This window comes from Schistocerca nitens, chromosome 1 (assembly GCF_023898315.1).
Source record: "Schistocerca nitens isolate TAMUIC-IGC-003100 chromosome 1, iqSchNite1.1, whole genome shotgun sequence".
In the NCBI taxonomy this organism is placed as follows: domain Eukaryota; kingdom Metazoa; phylum Arthropoda; class Insecta; order Orthoptera; family Acrididae; genus Schistocerca; species Schistocerca nitens.
In genome coordinates, this window is record NC_064614.1 from 1,211,416,583 (window position 1) to 1,211,443,515 (window position 26,933).

Sequence of the window (26,933 nt, forward strand, 5' to 3'; positions counted from 1 at the left end):
TTGCGGAAGTAATTTCAGGCACGCGATGACACCACTGTGATCGGAGAAACTGGAGGGGATCGTCTCTACTTTTAATAAATCAGTCTCGAAAACGTCTGAAACATAAATCCTGTCGATTCTGCTACAGGAATTCGCGACGATGTGCGTGAAGCGGACCAACGTCGGGTACCGAATTTCCCACGCATCTTTAAGTTTGAGGTCGGTCACGAGGCGCTTTAATTCAGACGAATAATTAAAATTTGGGGACTGATCTTTCCGGGATAAGACACAATTAAAATCACCACCAATGATAAGGCGTCGGGGATTTTTCCTAAATAAATAGAGTATATGTTCCCGAAAAAAAGTAGCGCGTTCTGCTCGATAGGTATTACCAGAAGGTGCGTACAAGTTGATGATGGTGACGCCGTAAACGGTGATCCCCACCCCTCTACCCGATTCCAATTTTTCAATCTCAGTAACCGGAATCCCTTCTCTAATTAAGATTGCGGTCCCCACGCTCGTTTCCGGGGAAAAATTCGTAATTCCGACAAACCCAGGAAGAGTAAAAAGTGGCATGGACACCTCCTGTAAAAGTGCTATATCAGTTCCTGACTCATACAGATATTGTTTTAATGCATTCAGTTTCACTTCTGATCTGATTTTATTAATATTGAGGGTCGTGATCGTATAAGCCTGTGACATAATAACAGGATGTCTGAGAGAAGGAGGGATCAACTGCCTTTAATTATCCACATCTCCATGCCATTCCATCTTAGTAGCGGCCGCGGAATTCGTGTCTGGAACGTCACTGAGTTGTTCTCTTGCGTCTTTGTTTTTACTCTTTTTCCGGACAGCATTAACATTGGGCGGCACTCGGATCCTGTGACGGACACTGTGTAGCACCGCTGCAGTCGGAGGCGTGGGAGGATCTTGGGTGATGTCAAGCTTCTCTCCTGACAAATCTTGCGCCGGGAGCGGAAGCGCCGAACCCTCTGGCGAGCGATCAGCTGAGCCACCACTGTCACTATCAGCTTGTTTGGCAATACTCGCTGCCCGAAGCTGTTTGTCGTCACTGACAGTCCCGGGCTGCTGTGTTTGTATACCGTCGCGGAGTTGTTGACATTCATGTTGTTCTGAGGCCAGGGCCGGAACGGCTGCCACGCGTGGTGTACCGTCCGCGCTTGGAGACACTGTTTGTATACCATCACAGTGAGCCTCGACGTGTGTACTGCCAGCAGACACGTGCGCCACACCTACTTGTTGACCTTCCTGAGTGTGCTGTTGCGGAAGTTCTGAGACAGGAGCCTGCGGTAACTGAATGGCATCTACGGAAATATCGGCGCTTGAAATTGCCGTAGAAGAAACGGCCACAATCTCTGCACCGGTTATAACTTTTGCGTCCGAAGCTGTTCCCCGGACGTCCGGTTCCGCGGTCTCGTGCGTACTGCAGGTGTCATCATCAGAGTCACGGCTGTCACAAGTTCGACGCCTCTTATTAGTCGTGGCATCGACTTTCGCCGGTGGCTTAGCACCATTATCTCTCCTAACCAGGGCCGGAAACTCTTCAGGGCGAATTACTCGTAGCTCTTCCGAAGGTACGTCAGAACTAGGGACCTCACGCTCTATCATAGGTTTATCCGCCACTACATCAGCCAACGTAAGCCGTTTACGCTGCTGCAACGAATTTTTGAGCACAAATATTCGCCTGGGGCAGTCCTGACGCAAGTGACCACTCTCATTACAGATATGGCATGTGGGAGGTTGGCCACTGTAAGTAACGTGAGCCCTATAGTCACAAACGGTAATATGGGAGGGTATATTCTGCTTTATATGCATTTCTACAGATCGGACGCCACTGAAACATTGTAACCTGTGCTGGTTCGACCACCGTTCGTTTCGAATCTGCTTGATATCCCCGAATTTAGACAGAACCTCCTTCAGATAACAATTTTCTACTTCAGGAGGTAAGTGAAAGATACGCACATTGGTATACTCGACGTCGGCATTGGAAATGAGCACAGTACTTACAGACTCGTCCCGGTGCCGAAAAACAGCTCTCCCTCCGTGTGTCGTCATAATCTTTTCCAGTAACACAGGATTCAGCAATTTTACAAAGAAACAATATTGCTCGGTATCGTAATACGCAGTGTGCACTTGATCAGAGGTAATCCCAATAACATCCACAATCCAATCATGTAGTTCCAAGGAACTAGGCTGCACATAACGGGTAGACTTGTCGAAATCAAAACGGAGTGTACACTTTCGCGGAAATAACCTGGACATTTCAAACAAGAGCTAGCGGTTGAACCGCTAGAATAACACAAGAACGAAAATCAAACACGAGATCAATATACACAAAATCAGAACACTTCACGGACAAAGAGAAAGTTAAGTAGTAATCACGACTTGTAAACACGTGTCGGAGCGGAGCACGTAACACGTCCGATCAGCACGGTGTCTCAGGCGCGACGACCATCCATTAGGCCACAGAGGCTGACTGGCGCTAAGCCGCCGGTGTGCTCGCTCAAATCGACACTTTCCAAGTGTACCCTTCCTGATGCGCTACTCTGCGTCTGCAGAGAGTCAGGACGTCGCATGAGCCTTTCCTGTGTTCCTGTACATACTCAGACGTATCCAAGTCCAGGCACCTACTTTCTGTTGGCAATTCTTATACCTGCCGTCTTAGGCCATTCCCCTTGTGAACTCCAAGTCCGGCACACAAGACAGTTAACTGAGTATTCATATGGGTCATACTGTTTACCAACAAGTAATTTTAAAATAGCGTTTGCTTTCACAGCGCCATCACGCTTTGAAACACTTTCACAGCTAACAGGTCGATTGATAATGGCCGTCGTTCCGTTTCAGGTTGTCAGTAAATGCGTATTTTCATATCGTCGTGATACCTGTGATACCTGTAAGCACTCAGAAACGCCAACTTTCTCAACTATTACACCTGTATGTGGTGAGAGTGATTTTGCCCCAGTGAGTAAAACGTGTACCTCTGGTGGGACTCGAACCCACAATCCCCGGTTTAGGAGACCGATGCCTTATCCATTAGGCCACAGAGGCTGACTGGCGCTAAGCCGCCGGTGTGCTCGCTCAAATCGACACTTTCCAAGTGTACCCTTCCTGATGCGCTACTCTGCGTCTGCAGAGAGTCAGGACGTCGCATGAGCCTTTCCTGTGTTCCTGTACATACTCAGACGTATCCAAGTCCAGGCACCTACTTTCTGTTGGCAATTCTTATACCTGCCGTCTTAGGCCATTCCCCTTGTGAACTCCAAGTCCGGCACACAAGACAGTTAACTGAGTATTCATATGGGTCATACTGTTTACCAACAAGTAATTTTAAAATAGCGTTTGCTTTCACAGCGCCATCACGCTTTGAAACACTTTCACAGCTAACAGGTCGATTGATAATGGCCGTCGTTCCGTTTCAGGTTGTCAGTAAATGCGTATTTTCATATCGTCGTGATACCTGTGATACCTGTAAGCACTCAGAAACGCCAACTTTCTCAACTATTACACCTGTATGTGGTGAGAGTGATTTTGCCCCAGTGAGTAAAACGTGTACCTCTGGTGGGACTCGAACCCACAATCCCCGGTTTAGGAGACCGATGCCTTATCCATTAGGCCACAGAGGCTGACTGGCGCTAAGCCGCCGGTGTGCTCGCTCAAATCGACACTTTCCAAGTGTACCCTTCCTGATGCGCTACTCTGCGTCTGCAGAGAGTCAGGACGTCGCATGAGCCTTTCCTGTGTTCCTGTACATACTCAGACGTATCCAAGTCCAGGCACCTACTTTCTGTTGGCAATTCTTATACCTGCCGTCTTAGGCCATTCCCCTTGTGAACTCCAAGTCCGGCACACAAGACAGTTAACTGAGTATTCATATGGGTCATACTGTTTACCAACAAGTAATTTTAAAATAGCGTTTGCTTTCACAGCGCCATCACGCTTTGAAACACTTTCACAGCTAACAGGTCGATTGATAATGGCCGTCGTTCCGTTTCAGGTTGTCAGTAAATGCGTATTTTCATATCGTCGTGATACCTGTGATACCTGTAAGCACTCAGAAACGCCAACTTTCTCAACTATTACACCTGTATGTGGTGAGAGTGATTTTGCCCCAGTGAGTAAAACGTGTACCTCTGGTGGGACTCGAACCCACAATCCCCGGTTTAGGAGACCGATGCCTTATCCATTAGGCCACAGAGGCTGACTGGCGCTAAGCCGCCGGTGTGCTCGCTCAAATCGACACTTTCCAAGTGTACCCTTCCTGATGCGCTACTCTGCGTCTGCAGAGAGTCAGGACGTCGCATGAGCCTTTCCTGTGTTCCTGTACATACTCAGACGTATCCAAGTCCAGGCACCTACTTTCTGTTGGCAATTCTTATACCTGCCGTCTTAGGCCATTCCCCTTGTGAACTCCAAGTCCGGCACACAAGACAGTTAACTGAGTATTCATATGAGTCATACTGTTTACCAACAAGTAATTTTAAAATAGCGTTTGCTTTCACAGCGCCATCACGCTTTGAAACACTTTCACAGCTAACAGGTCGATTGATAATGGCCGTCGTTCCGTTTCAGGTTGTCAGTAAATGCGTATTTTCATATCGTCGTGATACCTGTGATACCTGTAAGCACTCAGAAACGCCAACTTTCTCAACTATTACACCTGTATGTGGTGAGAGTGATTTTGCCCCAGTGAGTAAAACGTGTACCTCTGGTGGGACTCGAACCCACAATCCCCGGTTTAGGAGACCGATGCCTTATCCATTAGGCCACAGAGGCTGACTGGCGCTAAGCCGCCGGTGTGCTCGCTCAAATCGACACTTTCCAAGTGTACCCTTCCTGATGCGCTACTCTGCGTCTGCAGAGAGTCAGGACGTCGCATGAGCCTTTCCTGTGTTCCTGTACATACTCAGACGTATCCAAGTCCAGGCACCTACTTTCTGTTGGCAATTCTTATACCTGCCGTCTTAGGCCATTCCCCTTGTGAACTCCAAGTCCGGCACACAAGACAGTTAACTGAGTATTCATATGGGTCATACTGTTTACCAACAAGTAATTTTAAAATAGCGTTTGCTTTCACAGCGCCATCACGCTTTGAAACACTTTCACAGCTAACAGGTCGATTGATAATGGCCGTCGTTCCGTTTCAGGTTGTCAGTAAATGCGTATTTTCATATCGTCGTGATACCTGTGATACCTGTAAGCACTCAGAAACGCCAACTTTCTCAACTATTACACCTGTATGTGGTGAGAGTGATTTTGCCCCAGTGAGTAAAACGTGTACCTCTGGTGGGACTCGAACCCACAATCCCCAGTTTAGGAGACCGATGCCTTATCCATTAGGCCACAGAGGCTGACTGGCGCTAAGCCGCCGGTGTGCTCGCTCAAATCGACACTTTCCAAGTGTACCCTTCCTGATGCGCTACTCTGCGTCTGCAGAGAGTCAGGACGTCGCATGAGCCTTTCCTGTGTTCCTGTACATACTCAGACGTATCCAAGTCCAGGCACCTACTTTCTGTTGGCAATTCTTATACCTGCCGTCTTAGGCCATTCCCCTTGTGAACTCCAAGTCCGGCACACAAGACAGTTAACTGAGTATTCATATGGGTCATACTGTTTACCAACAAGTAATTTTAAAATAGCGTTTGCTTTCACAGCGCCATCACGCTTTGAAACACTTTCACAGCTAACAGGTCGATTGATAATGGCCGTCGTTCCGTTTCAGGTTGTCAGTAAATGCGTATTTTCATATCGTCGTGATACCTGTGATACCTGTAAGCACTCAGAAACGCCAACTTTCTCAACTATTACACCTGTATGTGGTGAGAGTGATTTTGCCCCAGTGAGTAAAACGTGTACCTCTGGTGGGACTCGAACCCACAATCCCCGGTTTAGGAGACCGATGCCTTATCCATTAGGCCACAGAGGCTGACTGGCGCTAAGCCGCCGGTGTGCTCGCTCAAATCGACACTTTCCAAGTGTACCCTTCCTGATGCGCTACTCTGCGTCTGCAGAGAGTCAGGACGTCGCATGAGCCTTTCCTGTGTTCCTGTACATACTCAGACGTATCCAAGTGCAGGCACCTACTTTCTGTTGGCAATTCTTATACCTGCCGTCTTAGGCCATTCCCCTTGTGAACTCCAAGTCCGGCACACAAGACAGTTAACTGAGTATTCATATGGGTCATACTGTTTACCAACAAGTAATTTTAAAATAGCGTTTGCTTTCACAGCGCCATCACGCTTTGAAACACTTTCACAGCTAACAGGTCGATTGATAATGGCCGTCGTTCCGTTTCAGGTTGTCAGTAAATGCGTATTTTCATATCGTCGTGATACCTGTGATACCTGTAAGCACTCAGAAACGCCAACTTTCTCAACTATTACACCTGTATGTGGTGAGAGTGATTTTGCCCCAGTGAGTAAAACGTGTACCTCTGGTGGGACTCGAACCCACAATCCCCGGTTTAGGAGACCGATGCCTTATCCATTTTTTTTTTTTTTTTTTTTTTTTTTTTTTTTTTTTTTTTTTTTTTTTTTTTTTCGGGCCTCCTTCCTCCCCTACAGCCCGTCCTTCCGCTCGCCATTTGTGCCTTCTTCGGCTAGCTTCTGTGCTATGTTTGTTCCATAAGAGATAGTTGACCAACGAAGTAAATGTGTACAAGTGAACAAAATCCCTTCTTTTGGAGTTGTGGAAAGAAAATAGGTCCGCTACATTCTTCCATCATTGTGCGGTAGCGATTTTTATAGGAGAGCCAGGCGTACTTCAGCCCGCTGGCGTCTCAGGGTTGCGTCAGCAACCTATTAGTGCTGCTACACGAGGGCAAAGGGTAAACGAAATAGCCACCTTCTTGGCGCAAAAGGAATGAGAAACTTAATAGAGAATTTCATAAAAAATAAAAAAAATATCGTTTAATCGTTCTTCAGCTCTGTCGGTAGGACAAAGTTCGGTTCAAGAAATTTGCGTAATTTTCTTTGTATTTCTTTTGTCGTTCGAGCTTTTGAAGTTCTGTCATCAGGTACATCCAGTAGTCTTCTGCACTCTTCGTCATAGCCGTTGAGATGTAATGGACTGTCAGTCCTTTGAGCCAGTTGGCTGACCTTCTTTTGGTGTTAGGATATGGCACGTCATCTGGCAGAAGGACGTGTGTCGGTGTAATGGTGTTAGGTGACGTGCGGAGCACACGTGCTAGTTTTTGCCTGAAGAGATTCCACACGTCTTTCACATCGTCACAGACGAAACGATGTTCTTCGGTGTCGACGACATCGCAGCTGGGACAGTTTGGTGTGTGTGCCAGACGTATCGCGTGCAGTTTAGAGTTGGTGGGGATTTTTCTATTGACTGCGAGGTACCACGTCGATCGCACATTGGATGGTAGATGGGGGTCAGATATGTTTTCCCATATGTTTTTCCAGTTATAATGTCGAAACTTGTTTTCTATTCGATTGCGCAATTTTCCTCCCAGCAAGGTGTTGTAAACCTCCTTAACCTGATATATGTCCTTCTCCGGTATTCTATGGCGTACATAGCTGTATTCCACGAGAAAGTGTTTATAGTGGTACAGCTCGTGGGAGATGTGATGCACATCGATTGGTGGATCTCTGCTGACTGGGGTGATTTCACGTAAGAGATGAGCCACTAAGGTCCGCGGTGATCGTTGCCACTGTTTATAAGTTTTGCTAACGTATAGCGCTTGCGCTTTAAGGTAGATGTCTGTTAGATGTAGCCCTCCATTGCGTGTCGATAGCGTCAAGGTATCATAGGAAACCTTAAATATCTGACCTCTGTTGACAAAATAACCAAGCGCTGCTTGCATTTGGCGTGCTATGGTGCGTGGCAGAGGAAGCACTTGAGCAACATAGTTTACTTTGGAGGTTATATAGGTATTGGCTAGTTGCACTTTTTGTATTGCATTTAAATTACGCAAGCTGTGTTGTTTTATGCTTGCTCGTAATGTGGCAAGTAATTTTCTGTAATTAAGAGCGGCTGTGCGGCGGATATTATTCGTATATTCTATTCCAAGGCATTTTAGTTTTTCCACAGTGTTGATACGTCCAGCGGCTCTGATCTCTATGCCCCTACCAAGATTCATAATACCAGATTTATTGCGGTTGAGTTTAGCTCCTGACGCCAGTTCGTAGGTCGCCACAACTTCAAGTACTGTAGCCACCTCGCTTTCGTCAGTCACAAGTACCCCTACATCGTCCGCGTAGGCTTGACATATGATCTTCTGTCCGTGTATATGTAGTCCACGGAGTTGCCGAGTCAGGGATACTAAGAGAGGTTCAAGCGCAATCGCGAAAAGCGTCATGGACATGGGGCAACCTTGTCTTACCGAACTGTGAATATTGATCGGGTGACTGAGTTGTCCGTTGACACTGATTCTTGACGTGCTATTCGTCAGTATGTTTTTCACGGAGGCTATAATTTTCTGTGGGAAGTGCATGGATGTCATACACCGGAACAAGTACGAATGATTAACTTTATCAAAAGCTTTTTCAAAGTCAAGCGACATCAGGGCACAGCGAATGTTGCAGGCTTCCGATATCGCTATAATGTCTCTGTAGTCGCATAAGGTCTGAAATATCGTTCTATCCTTTCCCACACTTGTCTGGTAAGCTCCTGTCACTGTACGAATAACTGAATTAAACCTTTGCATCATGATACGGGCGAAGATTTTATAATCACTATTGAGAAGTGTTATGGGTCGAAGATTCTCCACGGTTTTGCCTCTTAGTGTTTTGGGGACTAAGACCACTGTACCTTCACAGAATTCCTTCGGAAGGTCAGTGTCGGCATTTAGTATTTCATTGCAGACGAGTGTCAATTTAGCAATTATCTTTTCGCGAAAAGTTTGATAAAATTCAGCGGGTAGCCCATCTGGTCCAGGTGATTTATTCTTTGGACTCCTCGAGATGGCATCTTCGACGTCTTCGTCCGTTATTCTTGCTGCGAGCACATCAGCTTCTTCTGGAGTGAGTCGCTCTGTCGTCCTAGCAGTGAGAGCTTGCTGCTCTGTTTCATCTGTCTGTGTATTGGCCAGCAACTCACTAAAGTGTCGATGGATCTCGTCTCGTATTGCAGCTTGATCTGTCAAGAGTCTCCCGTCTGAAGTTTTGAGTTCCGTCAGAATTTTCCGTTTTTGTCTTTTGTTCTCTTGGAGGATGTGGTACATCGATGTTGTTTCTTCTCGTGTACCGTTCTGCAAACGCGTTCGTATTTTACAGCCTTCGAGATGGTGCCTCTGCAGGGTGAGCAATTTTGCTTTTATTCTGTTGATTTGCCCATAGTTTGTTATGATTGTAGCATCCCGAACGCACAAGTCTCTCAGACAGCTGAAGTAAAAGTCTAATGTCCGCTTCCGCCAGGCGACTTTTTCACGGGAGTAAGTTTTCATTGTCTTTATGATTGCGGGCTTCGCGCAGTTGAGCCACCAATTCAGCGCCGTACCATACAAGTGGAACTTCCTTTCACATTCTGCCCAAGTGGTGTGGAAGGCGGCGTGACATCCAGGATCCGAAAGATGAGCAACGTTTAGCTTCCACTGACCTCTCGCCCTGTAAGTGCCTTGTTTCTCTAAATTTATCGTACATATGTACGCGATATGATCAGAGAAAATAGTGGGCCATAGCTCGGACTGTAAAACGTGTCTCCTTAAATTGGACGTTGCGTAAATCCTGTCGATACGACTGGCAGAATGGCTGGTGATATAGGTGAAACCGAGCTGATCACCATGTTTTAGTTCCCAAGTATCTAACAGATGGAATTCTCTGACGATGTTCTCCAGCTCCAGAGATTTGTTAAAATTTGGCGTCTGATCTTTGGGATTCAGCACGCAATTAAAGTCACCCGCAAATATTATTTGTTCAAATCGCACCGCGAAAAGGGGGGCGATGTCCTCCTTGAAAAATTCGGCCCTGCGGCGCTTGTTTCCGGTTCCTGACGGGGCATAGACGTTGATAAACCTGGTGTTGTTTATCGTGACAGCGAGACCTCTACTGTTCGGCAGTTTCGTCACGTCTGTAAGTAGGATCCCCTCTTTAGTCATAATCGCTGTGCCGAGGCTATTGTCATTGCCAGGATTGATGACGGCGTTGTAGCCAGTGATGTCGTCCAAACGGATAGCCGTTACTTCTTGCAGCATTAAGATGTCAACATCAGCGGCGTACAGAAAATCTTGGAGATTTCTCAGATTGAGGGTGCTGCTAATTTTATTTATATTCAAGGTCGCAATTCTGTACGCCTGCAAGGACGTCATGTGGACTATACCGCGTCAGGTGGGATACTATTTGCCAGGTGAAGTGGATGTGTGCTCTACTTAGAAGAAGTCGGCATCATCATCTTCTGCACGAGTGTCTTTGATGGTGGTTTGTTGCCGGGTGGACACATCTTGTCGACGGTCGGGTGCCGTCCGTCCTGAACGTTGTGGTATGTCAGCCATCTCTGCATCATGGTTTTGCTCCTCGATGTCATCCGCCCAATCTCGCGTGCACGTAACTTCCCGCGTGTCCGTTTTTGGTACAGGTGGAGGGTCCTTCGGACTAGCTGGACCGTCTGGAATGTGGATTCCACGGTCGGGTTCAGTGTCCTCATTTCGGGTCTTCTTCTTTGTTGTTCGATCTTCCAGAGGAGTTGCCTGTGTCGTCTCCGCCAGTTCTTGGCCTATCTGTTTCGCCTTTTCACGCAGGATTGGCGCGATTTCTGCTGCTCCCTGTCGGGCTATTCGACGTTTCTTCCGTTTCTTCGGTGAAACAGTTGTAGGCTGCTGGTCATTATCCTCCGACGTGGCAACCGTGTCCTCTTTTTGTTGCCCGACTTCTTCGAGTGGTTTGCACATGCCTTCTTCTGCCGTCTTAGCCTGGTCTTGTTCTGCACGTCTGTCAGTTTCCTCGTCTTGTGAGTGTGCTGGACCTGTAGCTTCTGTGTTGCTAGTATCCATGGCTACGTTACCATCGGGAACGTCGGCATAAGCAACTACCGCCCTGTCGAAACACATGTCTGGGGCGACGTCACTGCGAATTGCGGCGGCGTACGTCACGGGTAGCGTGGCCATCTGACTAGGCGAGTCTCGCTCCCCAGTCGGCAGTTGCGTCACACGCCGTTGAACACACTGCGCGCGGACGTGTTGGGTCGAACCACAACCCGAGCAGGTTCTCGGCTGCCCATCGTAAATGATGATCGCTCGATATCCACCAATCCAGAGATACGATGGGATATGTTTCAGCATGTCAATCTTAACTTGCCTGACTCCATTTAATACTGGATACTTGTGCAAGCTAGACCATTTTTCGGCGACATTGCTGATAATGGTGCCATAGTCTCTCAGTTTGTTGTTAATCTCCTCGGACGTTATTTCAAAGGGGAGCTCAAAGATTCGAACCGTTCTTATTCCCATTCCGGCACGCGAAACCGTGACCTGCCCTATGTGTCCGTCTGAATGTTTGAATTTTGCCACCCCACCACATGCTTCTACAATTTGGTCGCACCTGTCAGAACTGGATAACTTAAGGAACACAGTCGGACTGACAATCGACAGGTGAATTCCAATCAATTCATCCACTTTGACCTTAAAAGTTTCTTCGATAAATGCCTCAACTTCGTAAGATTTCGGTCGGGAGTAGTTCGGATCGAAAATCAACTTCAAAGTATCGCGTCGCGTTGTCTGCTCCATTATGTCATTCTAGAAATGTCATCGTGGACTATAACTAACGCCGAATGCGCGCACTCACCACACAGCGCCGGCCGCTCGCAGCGACGATGTAAACACCGCAACAGCCGCTCCGCACGTCCGCACAGCACGGCCGCCGGCGGCGGAATATCCATTAGGCCACAGAGGCTGACTGGCGCTAAGCCGCCGGTGTGCTCGCTCAAATCGACACTTTCCAAGTGTACCCTTCCTGATGCGCTACTCTGCGTCTGCAGAGAGTCAGGACGTCGCATGAGCCTTTCCTGTGTTCCTGTACATACTCAGACGTATCCAAGTCCAGGCACCTACTTTCTGTTGGCAATTCTTATACCTGCCGTCTTAGGCCATTCCCCTTGTGAACTCCAAGTCCGGCACACAAGACAGTTAACTGAGTATTCATATGGGTCATACTGTTTACCAACAAGTAATTTTAAAATAGCGTTTGCTTTCACAGCGCCATCACGCTTTGAAACACTTTCACAGCTAACAGGTCGATTGATAATGGCCGTCGTTCCGTTTCAGGTTGTCAGTAAATGCGTATTTTCATATCGTCGTGATACCTGTGATACCTGTAAGCACTCAGAAACGCCAACTTTCTCAACTATTACACCTGTATGTGGTGAGAGTGATTTTGCCCCAGTGAGTAAAACGTGTACCTCTGGTGGGACTCGAACCCACAATCCCCGGTTTAGGAGACCGATGCCTTATCCATTAGGCCACAGAGGCTGACTGGCGCTAAGCCGCCGGTGTGCTCGCTCAAATCGACACTTTCCAAGTGTACCCTTCCTGATGCGCTACTCTGCGTCTGCAGAGAGTCAGGACGTCGCATGAGCCTTTCCTGTGTTCCTGTACATACTCAGACGTATCCAAGTCCAGGCACCTACTTTCTGTTGGCAATTCTTATACCTGCCGTCTTAGGCCATTCCCCTTGTGAACTCCAAGTCCGGCACACAAGACAGTTAACTGAGTATTCATATGGGTCATACTGTTTACCAACAAGTAATTTTAAAATAGCGTTTGCTTTCACAGCGCCATCACGCTTTGAAACACTTTCACAGCTAACAGGTCGATTGATAATGGCCGTCGTTCCGTTTCAGGTTGTCAGTAAATGCGTATTTTCATATCGTCGTGATACCTGTGATACCTGTAAGCACTCAGAAACGCCAACTTTCTCAACTATTACACCTGTATGTGGTGAGAGTGATTTTGCCCCAGTGAGTAAAACGTGTACCTCTGGTGGGACTCGAACCCACAATCCCCGGTTTAGGAGACCGATGCCTTATCCATTAGGCCACAGAGGCTGACTGGCGCTAAGCCGCCGGTGTGCTCGCTCAAATCGACACTTTCCAAGTGTACCCTTCCTGATGCGCTACTCTGCGTCTGCAGAGAGTCAGGACGTCGCATGAGCCTTTCCTGTGTTCCTGTACATACTCAGACGTATCCAAGTCCAGGCACCTACTTTCTGTTGGCAATTCTTATACCTGCCGTCTTAGGCCATTCCCCTTGTGAACTCCAAGTCCGGCACACAAGACAGTTAACTGAGTATTCATATGGGTCATACTGTTTACCAACAAGTAATTTTAAAATAGCGTTTGCTTTCACAGCGCCATCACGCTTTGAAACACTTTCACAGCTAACAGGTCGATTGATAATGGCCGTCGTTCCGTTTCAGGTTGTCAGTAAATGCGTATTTTCATATCGTCGTGATACCTGTGATACCTGTAAGCACTCAGAAACGCCAACTTTCTCAACTATTACACCTGTATGTGGTGAGAGTGATTTTGCCCCAGTGAGTAAAACGTGTACCTCTGGTGGGACTTGAACCCACAATCCCCGGTTTAGGAGACCGATGCCTCATCCATTAGGCCACAGAGGCTGACTGGCGCTAAGCCGCCGGTGTGCTCGCTCAAATCGACACTTTCCAAGTGTACCCTTCCTGATGCGCTACTCTGCGTCTGCAGAGAGTCAGGACGTCGCATGAGCCTTTCCTGTGTTCCTGTACATACTCAGACGTATCCAAGTCCAGGCACCTACTTTCTGTTGGCAATTCTTATACCTGCCGTCTTAGGCCATTCCCCTTGTGAACTCCAAGTCCGGCACACAAGACAGTTAACTGAGTATTCATATGGGTCATACTGTTTACCAACAAGTAATTTTAAAATAGCGTTTGCTTTCACAGCGCCATCACGCTTTGAAACACTTTCACAGCTAACAGGTCGATTGATAATGGCCGTCGTTCCGTTTCAGGTTGTCAGTAAATGCGTATTTTCATATCGTCGTGATACCTGTGATACCTGTAAGCACTCAGAAACGCCAACTTTCTCAACTATTACACCTGTATGTGGTGAGAGTGATTTTGCCCCAGTGAGTAAAACGTGTACCTCTGGTGGGACTCGAACCCACAATCCCCGGTTTAGGAGACCGATGCCTTATCCATTAGGCCACAGAGGCTGACTGGCGCTAAGCCGCCGGTGTGCTCGCTCAAATCGACACTTTCCAAGTGTACCCTTCCTGATGCGCTACTCTGCGTCTGCAGAGAGTCAGGACGTCGCATGAGCCTTTCCTGTGTTCCTGTACATACTCAGACGTATCCAAGTCCAGGCACCTACTTTCTGTTGGCAATTCTTATACCTGCCGTCTTAGGCCATTCCCCTTGTGAACTCCAAGTCCGGCACACAAGACAGTTAACTGAGTATTCATATGGGTCATACTGTTTACCAACAAGTAATTTTAAAATAGCGTTTGCTTTCACAGCGCCATCACGCTTTGAAACACTTTCACAGCTAACAGGTCGATTGATAATGGCCGTCGTTCCGTTTCAGGTTGTCAGTAAATGCGTATTTTCATATCGTCGTGATACCTGTGATACCTGTAAGCACTCAGAAACGCCAACTTTCTCAACTATTACACCTGTATGTGGTGAGAGTGATTTTGCCCCAGTGAGTAAAACGTGTACCTCTGGTGGGACTCGAACCCACAATCCCCGGTTTAGGAGACCGATGCCTTATCCATTAGGCCACAGAGGCTGACTGGCGCTAAGCCGCCGGTGTGCTCGCTCAAATCGACACTTTCCAAGTGTACCCTTCCTGATGCGCTACTCTGCGTCTGCAGAGAGTCAGGACGTCGCATGAGCCTTTCCTGTGTTCCTGTACATACTCAGACGTATCCAAGTCCAGGCACCTACTTTCTGTTGGCAATTCTTATACCTGCCGTCTTAGGCCATTCCCCTTGTGAACTCCAAGTCCGGCACACAAGACAGTTAACTGAGTATTCATATGGGTCATACTGTTTACCAACAAGTAATTTTAAAATAGCGTTTGCTTTCACAGCGCCATCACGCTTTGAAACACTTTCACAGCTAACAGGTCGATTGATAATGGCCGTCGTTCCGTTTCAGGTTGTCAGTAAATGCGTATTTTCATATCGTCGTGATACCTGTGATACCTGTAAGCACTCAGAAACGCCAACTTTCTCAACTATTACACCTGTATGTGGTGAGAGTGATTTTGCCCCAGTGAGTAAAACGTGTACCTCTGGTGGGACTCGAACCCACAATCCCCGGTTTAGGAGACCGATGCCTTATCCATTAGGCCACAGAGGCTGACTGGCGCTAAGCCGCCGGTGTGCTCGCTCAAATCGACACTTTCCAAGTGTACCCTTCCTGATGCGCTACTCTGCGTCTGCAGAGAGTCAGGACGTCGCATGAGCCTTTCCTGTGTTCCTGTACATACTCAGACGTATCCAAGTCCAGGCACCTACTTTCTGTTGGCAATTCTTATACCTGCCGTCTTAGGCCATTCCCCTTGTGAACTCCAAGTCCGGCACACAAGACAGTTAACTGAGTATTCATATGGGTCATACTGTTTACCAACAAGTAATTTTAAAATAGCGTTTGCTTTCACAGCGCCATCACGCTTTGAAACACTTTCACAGCTAACAGGTCGATTGATAATGGCCGTCGTTCCGTTTCAGGTTGTCAGTAAATGCGTATTTTCATATCGTCGTGATACCTGTGATACCTGTAAGCACTCAGAAACGCCAACTTTCTCAACTATTACACCTGTATGTGGTGAGAGTGATTTTGCCCCAGTGAGTAAAACGTGTACCTCTGGTGGGACTCGAACCCACAATCCCCGGTTTAGGAGACCGATGCCTTATCCATTAGGCCACAGAGGCTGACTGGCGCTAAGCCGCCGGTGTGCTCGCTCAAATCGACACTTTCCAAGTGTACCCTTCCTGATGCGCTACTCTGCGTCTGCAGAGAGTCAGGACGTCGCATGAGCCTTTCCTGTGTTCCTGTACATACTCAGACGTATCCAAGTCCAGGCACCTACTTTCTGTTGGCAATTCTTATACCTGCCGTCTTAGGCCATTCCCCTTGTGAACTCCAAGTCCGGCACACAAGACAGTTAACTGAGTATTCATATGGGTCATACTGTTTACCAACAAGTAATTTTAAAATAGCGTTTGCTTTCACAGCGCCATCACGCTTTGAAACACTTTCACAGCTAACAGGTCGATTGATAATGGCCGTCGTTCCGTTTCAGGTTGTCAGTAAATGCGTATTTTCATATCGTCGTGATACCTGTGATACCTGTAAGCACTCAGAAACGCCAACTTTCTCAACTATTACACCTGTATGTGGTGAGAGTGATTTTGCCCCAGTGAGTAAAACGTGTACCTCTGGTGGGACTCGAACCCACAATCCCCGGTTTAGGAGACCGATGCCTTATCCATTAGGCCACAGAGGCTGACTGGCGCTAAGCCGCCGGTGTGCTCGCTCAAATCGACACTTTCCAAGTGTACCCTTCCTGATGCGCTACTCTGCGTCTGCAGAGAGTCAGGACGTCGCATGAGCCTTTCCTGTGTTCCTGTACATACTCAGACGTATCCAAGTCCAGGCACCTACTTTCTGTTGGCAATTCTTATACCTGCCGTCTTAGGCCATTCCCCTTGTGAACTCCAAGTCCGGCACACAAGACAGTTAACTGAGTATTCATATGGGTCATACTGTTTACCAACAAGTAATTTTAAAATAGCGTTTGCTTTCACAGCGCCATCACGCTTTGAAACACTTTCACAGCTAACAGGTCGATTGATAATGGCCGTCGTTCCGTTTCAGGTTGTCAGTAAATGCGTATTTTCATATCGTCGTGATACCTGTGATACCTGTAAGCACTCAGAAACGCCAACTTTCTCAACTATTACACCTGTATGTGGTGAGAGTGATTTTGCCCCAGTGAGTAAAACGTGTACCTCTGGTGGGACTCGAACCCACAATCCCCGGTTTAGGAGACCGATGCCTTATCCATTAGGCCACAGAGGCTGACTGGCGCTAAGCCGCCGGTGTGCTCGCTCAAATCGACACTTTCCAAGTGTACCCTTCCTGATGCGCTACTCTGCGTCTGCAGAGAGTCAGGACGTCGCATGAGCCTTTCCTGTGTTCCTGTACATACTCAGACGTATCCAAGTCCAGGCACCTACTTTCTGTTGGCAATTCTTATACCTGCCGTCTTAGGCCATTCCCCTTGTGAACTCCAAGTCCGGCACACAAGACAGTTAACTGAGTATTCATATGGGTCATACTGTTTACCAACAAGTAATTTTAAAATAGCGTTTGCTTTCACAGCGCCATCACGCTTTGAAACACTTTCACAGCTAACAGGTCGATTGATAATGGCCGTCGTTCCGTTTCAGGTTGTCAGTAAATGCGTATTTTCATATCGTCGTGATACCTGTGATACCTGTAAGCACTCAGAAACGCCAACTTTCTCAACTATTACACCTGTATGTGGTGAGAGTGATTTTGCCCCAGTGAGTAAAACGTGTACCTCTGGTGGGACTCGAACCCACAATCCCCGGTTTAGGAGACCGATGCCTTATCCATTAGGCCACAGAGGCTGACTGGCGCTAAGCCGCCGGTGTGCTCGCTCAAATCGACACTTTCCAAGTGTACCCTTCCTGATGCGCTACTCTGCGTCTGCAGAGAGTCAGGACGTCGCATGAGCCTTTCCTGTGTTCCTGTACATACTCAGACGTATCCAAGTCCAGGCACCTACTTTCTGTTGGCAATTCTTATACCTGCCGTCTTAGGCCATTCCCCTTGTGAACTCCAAGTCCGGCACACAAGACAGTTAACTGAGTATTCATATGGGTCATACTGTTTACCAACAAGTAATTTTAAAATAGCGTTTGCTTTCACAGCGCCATCACGCTTTGAAACACTTTCACAGCTAACAGGTCGATTGATAATGGCCGTCGTTCCGTTTCAGGTTGTCAGTAAATGCGTATTTTCATATCGTCGTGATACCTGTGATACCTGTAAGCACTCAGAAACGCCATCTTTCTCAACTATTACACCTGTATGTGGTGAGAGTGATTTTGCCCCAGTGAGTAAAACGTGTACCTCTGGTGGGACTCGAACCCACAATCCCCGGTTTAGGAGACCGATGCCTTATCCATTAGGCCACAGAGGCTGACTGGCGCTAAGCCGCCGGTGTGCTCGCTCAAATCGACACTTTCCAAGTGTACCCTTCCTGATGCGCTACTCTGCGTCTGCAGAGAGTCAGGACGTCGCATGAGCCTTTCCTGTGTTCCTGTACATACTCAGACGTATCCAAGTCCAGGCACCTACTTTCTGTTGGCAATTCTTATACCTGCCGTCTTAGGCCATTCCCCTTGTGAACTCCAAGTCCGGCACACAAGACAGTTAACTGAGTATTCATATGGGTCATACTGTTTACCAACAAGTAATTTTAAAATAGCGTTTGCTTTCACAGCGCCATCACGCTTTGAAACACTTTCACAGCTAACAGGTCGATTGATAATGGCCGTCGTTCCGTTTCAGGTTGTCAGTAAATGCGTATTTTCATATCGTCGTGATACCTGTGATACCTGTAAGCACTCAGAAACGCCAACTTTCTCAACTATTACACCTGTATGTGGTGAGAGTGATTTTGCCCCAGTGAGTAAAACGTGTACCTCTGGTGGGACTCGAACCCACAATCCCCGGTTTAGGAGACCGATGCCTTATCCATTAGGCCACAGAGGCTGACTGGCGCTAAGCCGCCGGTGTGCTCGCTCAAATCGACACTTTCCAAGTGTACCCTTCCTGATGCGCTACTCTGCGTCTGCAGAGAGTCAGGACGTCGCATGAGCCTTTCCTGTGTTCCTGTACATACTCAGACGTATCCAAGTCCAGGCACCTACTTTCTGTTGGCAATTCTTATACCTGCCGTCTTAGGCCATTCCCCTTGTGAACTCCAAGTCCGGCACACAAGACAGTTAACTGAGTATTCATATGGGTCATACTGTTTACCAACAAGTAATTTTAAAATAGCGTTTGCTTTCACAGCGCCATCACGCTTTGAAACACTTTCACAGCTAACAGGTCGATTGATAATGGCCGTCGTTCCGTTTCAGGTTGTCAGTAAATGCGTATTTTCATATCGTCGTGATACCTGTGATACCTGTAAGCACTCAGAAACGCCAACTTTCTCAACTATTACACCTGTATGTGGTGAGAGTGATTTTGCCCCAGTGAGTAAAACGTGTACCTCTGGTGGGACTCGAACCCACAATCCCCGGTTTAGGAGACCGATGCCTTATCCATTAGGCCACAGAGGCTGACTGGCGCTAAGCCGCCGGTGTGCTCGCTCAAATCGACACTTTCCAAGTGTACCCTTCCTGATGCGCTACTCTGCGTCTGCAGAGAGTCAGGACGTCGCATGAGCCTTTCCTGTGTTCCTGTACATACTCAGACGTATCCAAGTCCAGGCACCTACTTTCTGTTGGCAATTCTTATACCTGCCGTCTTAGGCCATTCCCCTTGTGAACTCCAAGTCCGGCACACAAGACAGTTAACTGAGTATTCATATGGGTCATACTGTTTACCAACAAGTAATTTTAAAATAGCGTTTGCTTTCACAGCGCCATCACGCTTTGAAACACTTTCACAGCTAACAGGTCGATTGATAATGGCCGTCGTTCCGTTTCAGGTTGTCAGTAAATGCGTATTTTCATATCGTCGTGATACCTGTGATACCTGTAAGCACTCAGAAACGCCAACTTTCTCAACTATTACACCTGTATGTGGTGAGAGTGATTTTGCCCCAGTGAGTAAAACGTGTACCTCTGGTGGGACTCGAACCCACAATCCCCGGTTTAGGAGACCGATGCCTTATCCATTAGGCCACAGAGGCTGACTGGCGCTAAGCCGCCGGTGTGCTCGCTCAAATCGACACTTTCCAAGTGTACCCTTCCTGATGCGCTACTCTGCGTCTGCAGAGAGTCAGGACGTCGCATGAGCCTTTCCTGTGTTCCTGTACATACTCAGACGTATCCAAGTCCAGGCACCTACTTTCTGTTGGCAATTCTTATACCTGCCGTCTTAGGCCATTCCCCTTGTGAACTCCAAGTCCGGCACACAAGACAGTTAACTGAGTATTCATATGGGTCATACTGTTTACCAACAAGTAATTTTAAAATAGCGTTTGCTTTCACAGCGCCATCACGCTTTGAAACACTTTCACAGCTAACAGGTCGATTGATAATGGCCGTCGTTCCGTTTCAGGTTGTCAGTAAATGCGTATTTTCATATCGTCGTGATACCTGTGATACCTGTAAGCACTCAGAAACGCCAACTTTCTCAACTATTACACCTGTATGTGGTGAGAGTGATTTTGCCCCAGTGAGTAAAACGTGTACCTCTGGTGGGACTCGAACCCACAATCCCCGGTTTAGGAGACCGATGCCTTATCCATTAGGCCACAGAGGCTGACTGGCGCTAAGCCGCCGGTGTGCTCGCTCAAATCGACACTTTCCAAGTGTACCCTTCCTGATGCGCTACTCTGCGTCTGCAGAGAGTCAGGACGTCGCATGAGCCTTTCCTGTGTTCCTGTACATACTCAGACGTATCCAAGTCCAGGCACCTACTTTCTGTTGGCAATTCTTATACCTGCCGTCTTAGGCCATTCCCCTTGTGAACTCCAAGTCCGGCACACAAGACAGTTAACTGAGTATTCATATGGGTCATACTGTTTACCAACAAGTAATTTTAAAATAGCGTTTGCTTTCACAGCGCCATCACGCTTTGAAACACTTTCACAGCTAACAGGTCGATTGATAATGGCCGTCGTTCCGTTTCAGGTTGTCAGTAAATGCGTATTTTCATATCGTCGTGATACCTGTGATACCTGTAAGCACTCAGAAACGCCAACTTTCTCAACTATTACACCTGTATGTGGTGAGAGTGATTTTGCCCCAGTGAGTAAAACGTGTACCTCTGGTGGGACTCGAACCCACAATCCCCGGTTTAGGAGACCGATGCCTTATCCATTAGGCCACAGAGGCTGACTGGCGCTAAGCCGCCGGTGTGCTCGCTCAAATCGACACTTTCCAAGTGTACCCTTCCTGATGCGCTACTCTGCGTCTGCAGAGAGTCAGGACGTCGCATGAGCCTTTCCTGTGTTCCTGTACATACTCAGACGTATCCAAGTCCAGGCACCTACTTTCTGTTGGCAATTCTTATACCTGCCGTCTTAGGCCATTCCCCTTGTGAACTCCAAGTCCGGCACACAAGACAGTTAACTGAGTATTCATATGGGTCATACTGTTTACCAACAAGTAATTTTAAAATAGCGTTTGCTTTCACAGCGCCATCACGCTTTGAAACACTTTCACAGCTAACAGGTCGATTGATAATGGCCGTCGTTCCGTTTCAGGTTGTCAGTAAATGCGTATTTTCATATCGTCGTGATACCTGTGATACCTGTAAGCACTCAGAAACGCCAACTTTCTCAACTATTACACCTGTATGTGGTGAGAGTGATTTTGCCCCAGTGAGTAAAACGTGTACCTCTGGTGGGACTCGAACCCACAATCCCCGGTTTAGGAGACCGATGCCTTATCCATTAGGCCACAGAGGCTGACTGGCGCTAAGCCGCCGGTGTGCTCGCTCAAATCGACACTTTCCAAGTGTACCCTTCCTGATGCGCTACTCTGCGTCTGCAGAGAGTCAGGACGTCGCATGAGCCTTTCCTGTGTTCCTGTACATACTCAGACGTATCCAAGTCCAGGCACCTACTTTCTGTTGGCAATTCTTATACCTGCCGTCTTAGGCCATTCCCCTTGTGAACTCCAAGTCCGGCACACAAGACAGTTAACTGAGTATTCATATGGGTCATACTGTTTACCAACAAGTAATTTTAAAATAGCGTTTGCTTTCACAGCGCCATCACGCTTTGAAACACTTTCACAGCTAACAGGTCGATTGATAATGGCCGTCGTTCCGTTTCAGGTTGTCAGTAAATGCGTATTTTCATATCGTCGTGATACCTGTGATACCTGTAAGCACTCAGAAACGCCAACTTTCTCAACTATTACACCTGTATGTGGTGAGAGTGATTTTGCCCCAGTGAGTAAAACGTGTACCTCTGGTGGGACTCGAACCCACAATCCCCGGTTTAGGAGACCGATGCCTTATCCATTAGGCCACAGAGGCTGACTGGCGCTAAGCCGCCGGTGTGCTCGCTCAAATCGACACTTTCCAAGTGTACCCTTCCTGATGCGCTACTCTGCGTCTGCAGAGAGTCAGGACGTCGCATGAGCCTTTCCTGTGTTCCTGTACATACTCAGACGTATCCAAGTCCAGGCACCTACTTTCTGTTGGCAATTCTTATACCTGCCGTCTTAGGCCATTCCCCTTGTGAACTCCAAGTCCGGCACACAAGACAGTTAACTGAGTATTCATATGGGTCATACTGTTTACCAACAAGTAATTTTAAAATAGCGTTTGCTTTCACAGCGCCATCACGCTTTGAAACACTTTCACAGCTAACAGGTCGATTGATAATGGCCGTCGTTCCGTTTCAGGTTGTCAGTAAATGCGTATTTTCATATCGTCGTGATACCTGTGATACCTGTAAGCACTCAGAAACGCCAACTTTCTCAACTATTACACCTGTATGTGGTGAGAGTGATTTTGCCCCAGTGAGTAAAACGTGTACCTCTGGTGGGACTCGAACCCACAATCCCCGGTTTAGGAGACCGATGCCTTATCCATTAGGCCACAGAGGCTGACTGGCGCTAAGCCGCCGGTGTGCTCGCTCAAATCGACACTTTCCAAGTGTACCCTTCCTGATGCGCTACTCTGCGTCTGCAGAGAGTCAGGACGTCGCATGAGCCTTTCCTGTGTTCCTGTACATACTCAGACGTATCCAAGTCCAGGCACCTACTTTCTGTTGGCAATTCTTATACCTGCCGTCTTAGGCCATTCCCCTTGTGAACTCCAAGTCCGGCACACAAGACAGTTAACTGAGTATTCATATGGGTCATACTGTTTACCAACAAGTAATTTTAAAATAGCGTTTGCTTTCACAGCGCCATCACGCTTTGAAACACTTTCACAGCTAACAGGTCGATTGATAATGGCCGTCGTTCCGTTTCAGGTTGTCAGTAAATGCGTATTTTCATATCGTCGTGATACCTGTGATACCTGTAAGCACTCAGAAACGCCAACTTTCTCAACTATTACACCTGTATGTGGTGAGAGTGATTTTGCCCCAGTGAGTAAAACGTGTACCTCTGGTGGGACTCGAACCCACAATCCCCGGTTTAGGAGACCGATGCCTTATCCATTAGGCCACAGAGGCTGACTGGCGCTAAGCCGCCGGTGTGCTCGCTCAAATCGACACTTTCCAAGTGTACCCTTCCTGATGCGCTACTCTGCGTCTGCAGAGAGTCAGGACGTCGCATGAGCCTTTCCTGTGTTCCTGTACATACTCAGACGTATCCAAGTCCAGGCACCTACTTTCTGTTGGCAATTCTTATACCTGCCGTCTTAGGCCATTCCCCTTGTGAACTCCAAGTCCGGCACACAAGACAGTTAACTGAGTATTCATATGGGTCATACTGTTTACCAACAAGTAATTTTAAAATAGCGTTTGCTTTCACAGCGCCATCACGCTTTGAAACACTTTCACAGCTAACAGGTCGATTGATAATGGCCGTCGTTCCGTTTCAGGTTGTCAGTAAATGCGTATTTTCATATCGTCGTGATACCTGTGATACCTGTAAGCACTCAGAAACGCCAACTTTCTCAACTATTACACCTGTATGTGGTGAGAGTGATTTTGCCCCAGTGAGTAAAACGTGTACCTCTGGTGGGACTCGAACCCACAATCCCCGGTTTAGGAGACCGATGCCTTATCCATTAGGCCACAGAGGCTGACTGGCGCTAAGCCGCCGGTGTGCTCGCTCAAATCGACACTTTCCAAGTGTACCCTTCCTGATGCGCTACTCTGCGTCTGCAGAGAGTCAGGACGTCGCATGAGCCTTTCCTGTGTTCCTGTACATACTCAGACGTATCCAAGTCCAGGCACCTACTTTCTGTTGGCAATTCTTATACCTGCCGTCTTAGGCCATTCCCCTTGTGAACTCCAAGTCCGGCACACAAGACAGTTAACTGAGTATTCATATGGGTCATACTGTTTACCAACAAGTAATTTTAAAATAGCGTTTGCTTTCACAGCGCCATCACGCTTTGAAACACTTTCACAGCTAACAGGTCGATTGATAATGGCCGTCGTTCCGTTTCAGGTTGTCAGTAAATGCGTATTTTCATATCGTCGTGATACCTGTGATACCTGTAAGCACTCAGAAACGCCAACTTTCTCAACTATTACACCTGTATGTGGTGAGAGTGATTTTGCCCCAGTGAGTAAAACGTGTACCTCTGGTGGGACTCGAACCCACAATCCCCGGTTTAGGAGACCGATGCCTTATCCATTAGGCCACAGAGGCTGACTGGCGCTAAGCCGCCGGTGTGCTCGCTCAAATCGACACTTTCCAAGTGTACCCTTCCTGATGCGCTACTCTGCGTCTGCAGAGAGTCAGGACGTCGCATGAGCCTTTCCTGTGTTCCTGTACATACTCAGACGTATCCAAGTCCAGGCACCTACTTTCTGTTGGCAATTCTTATACCTGCCGTCTTAGGCCATTCCCCTTGTGAACTCCAAGTCCGGCACACAAGACAGTTAACTGAGTATTCATATGGGTCATACTGTTTACCAACAAGTAATTTTAAAATAGCGTTTGCTTTCACAGCGCCATCACGCTTTGAAACACTTTCACAGCTAACAGGTCGATTGATAATGGCCGTCGTTCCGTTTCAGGTTGTCAGTAAATGCGTATTTTCATATCGTCGTGATACCTGTGATACCTGTAAGCACTCAGAAACGCCAACTTTCTCAACTATTACACCTGTATGTGGTGAGAGTGATTTTGCCCCAGTGAGTAAAACGTGTACCTCTGGTGGGACTCGAACCCACAATCCCCGGTTTAGGAGACCGATGCCTTATCCATTAGGCCACAGAGGCTGACTGGCGCTAAGCCGCCGGTGTGCTCGCTCAAATCGACACTTTCCAAGTGTACCCTTCCTGATGCGCTACTCTGCGTCTGCAGAGAGTCAGGACGTCGCATGAGCCTTTCCTGTGTTCCTGTACATACTCAGACGTATCCAAGTCCAGGCACCTACTTTCTGTTGGCAATTCTTATACCTGCCGTCTTAGGCCATTCCCCTTGTGAACTCCAAGTCCGGCACACAAGACAGTTAACTGAGTATTCATATGGGTCATACTGTTTACCAACAAGTAATTTTAAAATAGCGTTTGCTTTCACAGCGCCATCACGCTTTGAAACACTTTCACAGCTAACAGGTCGATTGATAATGGCCGTCGTTCCGTTTCAGGTTGTCAGTAAATGCGTATTTTCATATCGTCGTGATACCTGTGATACCTGTAAGCACTCAGAAACGCCAACTTTCTCAACTATTACACCTGTATGTGGTGAGAGTGATTTTGCCCCAGTGAGTAAAACGTGTACCTCTGGTGGGACTCGAACCCACAATCCCCGGTTTAGGAGACCGATGCCTTATCCATTAGGCCACAGAGGCTGACTGGCGCTAAGCCGCCGGTGTGCTCGCTCAAATCGACACTTTCCAAGTGTACCCTTCCTGATGCGCTACTCTGCGTCTGCAGAGAGTCAGGACGTCGCATGAGCCTTTCCTGTGTTCCTGTACATACTCAGACGTATCCAAGTCCAGGCACCTACTTTCTGTTGGCAATTCTTATACCTGCCGTCTTAGGCCATTCCCCTTGTGAACTCCAAGTCCGGCACACAAGACAGTTAACTGAGTATTCATATGGGTCATACTGTTTACCAACAAGTAATTTTAAAATAGCGTTTGCTTTCACAGCGCCATCACGCTTTGAAACACTTTCACAGCTAACAGGTCGATTGATAATGGCCGTCGTTCCGTTTCAGGTTGTCAGTAAATGCGTATTTTCATATCGTCGTGATACCTGTGATACCTGTAAGCACTCAGAAACGCCAACTTTCTCAACTATTACACCTGTATGTGGTGAGAGTGATTTTGCCCCAGTGAGTAAAACGTGTACCTCTGGTGGGACTCGAACCCACAATCCCCGGTTTAGGAGACCGATGCCTTATCCATTAGGCCACAGAGGCTGACTGGCGCTAAGCCGCCGGTGTGCTCGCTCAAATCGACACTTTCCAAGTGTACCCTTCCTGATGCGCTACTCTGCGTCTGCAGAGAGTCAGGACGTCGCATGAGCCTTTCCTGTGTTCCTGTACATACTCAGACGTATCCAAGTCCAGGCACCTACTTTCTGTTGGCAATTCTTATACCTGCCGTCTTAGGCCATTCCCCTTGTGAACTCCAAGTCCGGCACACAAGACAGTTAACTGAGTATTCATATGGGTCATACTGTTTACCAACAAGTAATTTTAAAATAGCGTTTGCTTTCACAGCGCCATCACGCTTTGAAACACTTTCACAGCTAACAGGTCGATTGATAATGGCCGTCGTTCCGTTTCAGGTTGTCAGTAAATGCGTATTTTCATATCGTCGTGATACCTGTGATACCTGTAAGCACTCAGAAACGCCAACTTTCTCAACTATTACACCTGTATGTGGTGAGAGTGATTTTGCCCCAGTGAGTGAAACGTGTACCTCTGGTGGGACTCGAACCCACAATCCCCGGTTTAGGAGACCGATGCCTTATCCATTAGGCCACAGAGGCTGACTGGCGCTAAGCCGCCGGTGTGCTCGCTCAAATCGACACTTTCCAAGTGTACCCTTCCTGATGCGCTACTCTGCGTCTGCAGAGAGTCAGGACGTCGCATGAGCCTTTCCTGTGTTCCTGTACATACTCAGACGTATCCAAGTCCAGGC

The 26,933-nt window shown here is 47.7% G+C and overlaps 32 non-coding genes across 32 annotated transcripts; all 32 read right to left on the bottom strand.

Annotated features, from left to right (window-relative positions):
- Positions 1-2,975: 2,975 nt before the first annotated feature.
- Trnar-ccu (transfer RNA arginine (anticodon CCU)) lies at positions 2,976-3,048 on the bottom strand. The gene has a single exon. It is a non-coding gene; the product is annotated as a tRNA-Arg (tRNA).
- Positions 3,049-3,550: 502 nt separating this feature from the next.
- Trnar-ccu (transfer RNA arginine (anticodon CCU)) lies at positions 3,551-3,623 on the bottom strand. The gene has a single exon. It is a non-coding gene; the product is annotated as a tRNA-Arg (tRNA).
- Positions 3,624-4,125: 502 nt separating this feature from the next.
- On the bottom strand, positions 4,126-4,198 carry Trnar-ccu (transfer RNA arginine (anticodon CCU)). Its single transcript has one exon. It is a non-coding gene; the product is annotated as a tRNA-Arg (tRNA).
- A 502-nt stretch (positions 4,199-4,700) lies between these two features.
- Positions 4,701-4,773, bottom strand: Trnar-ccu (transfer RNA arginine (anticodon CCU)). The gene has a single exon. It is a non-coding gene; the product is annotated as a tRNA-Arg (tRNA).
- A 502-nt stretch (positions 4,774-5,275) lies between these two features.
- Positions 5,276-5,348, bottom strand: Trnar-ccu (transfer RNA arginine (anticodon CCU)). Its single transcript has one exon. It is a non-coding gene; the product is annotated as a tRNA-Arg (tRNA).
- A 502-nt stretch (positions 5,349-5,850) lies between these two features.
- Positions 5,851-5,923, bottom strand: Trnar-ccu (transfer RNA arginine (anticodon CCU)). The gene has a single exon. It is a non-coding gene; the product is annotated as a tRNA-Arg (tRNA).
- Positions 5,924-12,333: 6,410 nt separating this feature from the next.
- Trnar-ccu (transfer RNA arginine (anticodon CCU)) lies at positions 12,334-12,406 on the bottom strand. Its single transcript has one exon. It is a non-coding gene; the product is annotated as a tRNA-Arg (tRNA).
- A 502-nt stretch (positions 12,407-12,908) lies between these two features.
- On the bottom strand, positions 12,909-12,981 carry Trnar-ccu (transfer RNA arginine (anticodon CCU)). The gene has a single exon. It is a non-coding gene; the product is annotated as a tRNA-Arg (tRNA).
- Positions 12,982-13,483: 502 nt separating this feature from the next.
- Positions 13,484-13,556, bottom strand: Trnar-ccu (transfer RNA arginine (anticodon CCU)). Its single transcript has one exon. It is a non-coding gene; the product is annotated as a tRNA-Arg (tRNA).
- Positions 13,557-14,058: 502 nt separating this feature from the next.
- On the bottom strand, positions 14,059-14,131 carry Trnar-ccu (transfer RNA arginine (anticodon CCU)). Its single transcript has one exon. It is a non-coding gene; the product is annotated as a tRNA-Arg (tRNA).
- Positions 14,132-14,633: 502 nt separating this feature from the next.
- On the bottom strand, positions 14,634-14,706 carry Trnar-ccu (transfer RNA arginine (anticodon CCU)). Its single transcript has one exon. It is a non-coding gene; the product is annotated as a tRNA-Arg (tRNA).
- A 502-nt stretch (positions 14,707-15,208) lies between these two features.
- Positions 15,209-15,281, bottom strand: Trnar-ccu (transfer RNA arginine (anticodon CCU)). Its single transcript has one exon. It is a non-coding gene; the product is annotated as a tRNA-Arg (tRNA).
- Positions 15,282-15,783: 502 nt separating this feature from the next.
- On the bottom strand, positions 15,784-15,856 carry Trnar-ccu (transfer RNA arginine (anticodon CCU)). Its single transcript has one exon. It is a non-coding gene; the product is annotated as a tRNA-Arg (tRNA).
- Positions 15,857-16,358: 502 nt separating this feature from the next.
- On the bottom strand, positions 16,359-16,431 carry Trnar-ccu (transfer RNA arginine (anticodon CCU)). Its single transcript has one exon. It is a non-coding gene; the product is annotated as a tRNA-Arg (tRNA).
- A 502-nt stretch (positions 16,432-16,933) lies between these two features.
- Trnar-ccu (transfer RNA arginine (anticodon CCU)) lies at positions 16,934-17,006 on the bottom strand. Its single transcript has one exon. It is a non-coding gene; the product is annotated as a tRNA-Arg (tRNA).
- Positions 17,007-17,508: 502 nt separating this feature from the next.
- On the bottom strand, positions 17,509-17,581 carry Trnar-ccu (transfer RNA arginine (anticodon CCU)). The gene has a single exon. It is a non-coding gene; the product is annotated as a tRNA-Arg (tRNA).
- Positions 17,582-18,083: 502 nt separating this feature from the next.
- Positions 18,084-18,156, bottom strand: Trnar-ccu (transfer RNA arginine (anticodon CCU)). The gene has a single exon. It is a non-coding gene; the product is annotated as a tRNA-Arg (tRNA).
- A 502-nt stretch (positions 18,157-18,658) lies between these two features.
- Positions 18,659-18,731, bottom strand: Trnar-ccu (transfer RNA arginine (anticodon CCU)). The gene has a single exon. It is a non-coding gene; the product is annotated as a tRNA-Arg (tRNA).
- Positions 18,732-19,233: 502 nt separating this feature from the next.
- Trnar-ccu (transfer RNA arginine (anticodon CCU)) lies at positions 19,234-19,306 on the bottom strand. The gene has a single exon. It is a non-coding gene; the product is annotated as a tRNA-Arg (tRNA).
- Positions 19,307-19,808: 502 nt separating this feature from the next.
- Trnar-ccu (transfer RNA arginine (anticodon CCU)) lies at positions 19,809-19,881 on the bottom strand. The gene has a single exon. It is a non-coding gene; the product is annotated as a tRNA-Arg (tRNA).
- Positions 19,882-20,383: 502 nt separating this feature from the next.
- Positions 20,384-20,456, bottom strand: Trnar-ccu (transfer RNA arginine (anticodon CCU)). The gene has a single exon. It is a non-coding gene; the product is annotated as a tRNA-Arg (tRNA).
- Positions 20,457-20,958: 502 nt separating this feature from the next.
- Positions 20,959-21,031, bottom strand: Trnar-ccu (transfer RNA arginine (anticodon CCU)). The gene has a single exon. It is a non-coding gene; the product is annotated as a tRNA-Arg (tRNA).
- Positions 21,032-21,533: 502 nt separating this feature from the next.
- Positions 21,534-21,606, bottom strand: Trnar-ccu (transfer RNA arginine (anticodon CCU)). The gene has a single exon. It is a non-coding gene; the product is annotated as a tRNA-Arg (tRNA).
- Positions 21,607-22,108: 502 nt separating this feature from the next.
- On the bottom strand, positions 22,109-22,181 carry Trnar-ccu (transfer RNA arginine (anticodon CCU)). The gene has a single exon. It is a non-coding gene; the product is annotated as a tRNA-Arg (tRNA).
- A 502-nt stretch (positions 22,182-22,683) lies between these two features.
- On the bottom strand, positions 22,684-22,756 carry Trnar-ccu (transfer RNA arginine (anticodon CCU)). The gene has a single exon. It is a non-coding gene; the product is annotated as a tRNA-Arg (tRNA).
- Positions 22,757-23,258: 502 nt separating this feature from the next.
- Trnar-ccu (transfer RNA arginine (anticodon CCU)) lies at positions 23,259-23,331 on the bottom strand. Its single transcript has one exon. It is a non-coding gene; the product is annotated as a tRNA-Arg (tRNA).
- Positions 23,332-23,833: 502 nt separating this feature from the next.
- On the bottom strand, positions 23,834-23,906 carry Trnar-ccu (transfer RNA arginine (anticodon CCU)). Its single transcript has one exon. It is a non-coding gene; the product is annotated as a tRNA-Arg (tRNA).
- Positions 23,907-24,408: 502 nt separating this feature from the next.
- On the bottom strand, positions 24,409-24,481 carry Trnar-ccu (transfer RNA arginine (anticodon CCU)). Its single transcript has one exon. It is a non-coding gene; the product is annotated as a tRNA-Arg (tRNA).
- Positions 24,482-24,983: 502 nt separating this feature from the next.
- Trnar-ccu (transfer RNA arginine (anticodon CCU)) lies at positions 24,984-25,056 on the bottom strand. The gene has a single exon. It is a non-coding gene; the product is annotated as a tRNA-Arg (tRNA).
- A 502-nt stretch (positions 25,057-25,558) lies between these two features.
- Positions 25,559-25,631, bottom strand: Trnar-ccu (transfer RNA arginine (anticodon CCU)). The gene has a single exon. It is a non-coding gene; the product is annotated as a tRNA-Arg (tRNA).
- Positions 25,632-26,133: 502 nt separating this feature from the next.
- Positions 26,134-26,206, bottom strand: Trnar-ccu (transfer RNA arginine (anticodon CCU)). The gene has a single exon. It is a non-coding gene; the product is annotated as a tRNA-Arg (tRNA).
- Positions 26,207-26,708: 502 nt separating this feature from the next.
- Positions 26,709-26,781, bottom strand: Trnar-ccu (transfer RNA arginine (anticodon CCU)). The gene has a single exon. It is a non-coding gene; the product is annotated as a tRNA-Arg (tRNA).
- Between the last annotated feature and the right edge of the window lie 152 nt (positions 26,782-26,933).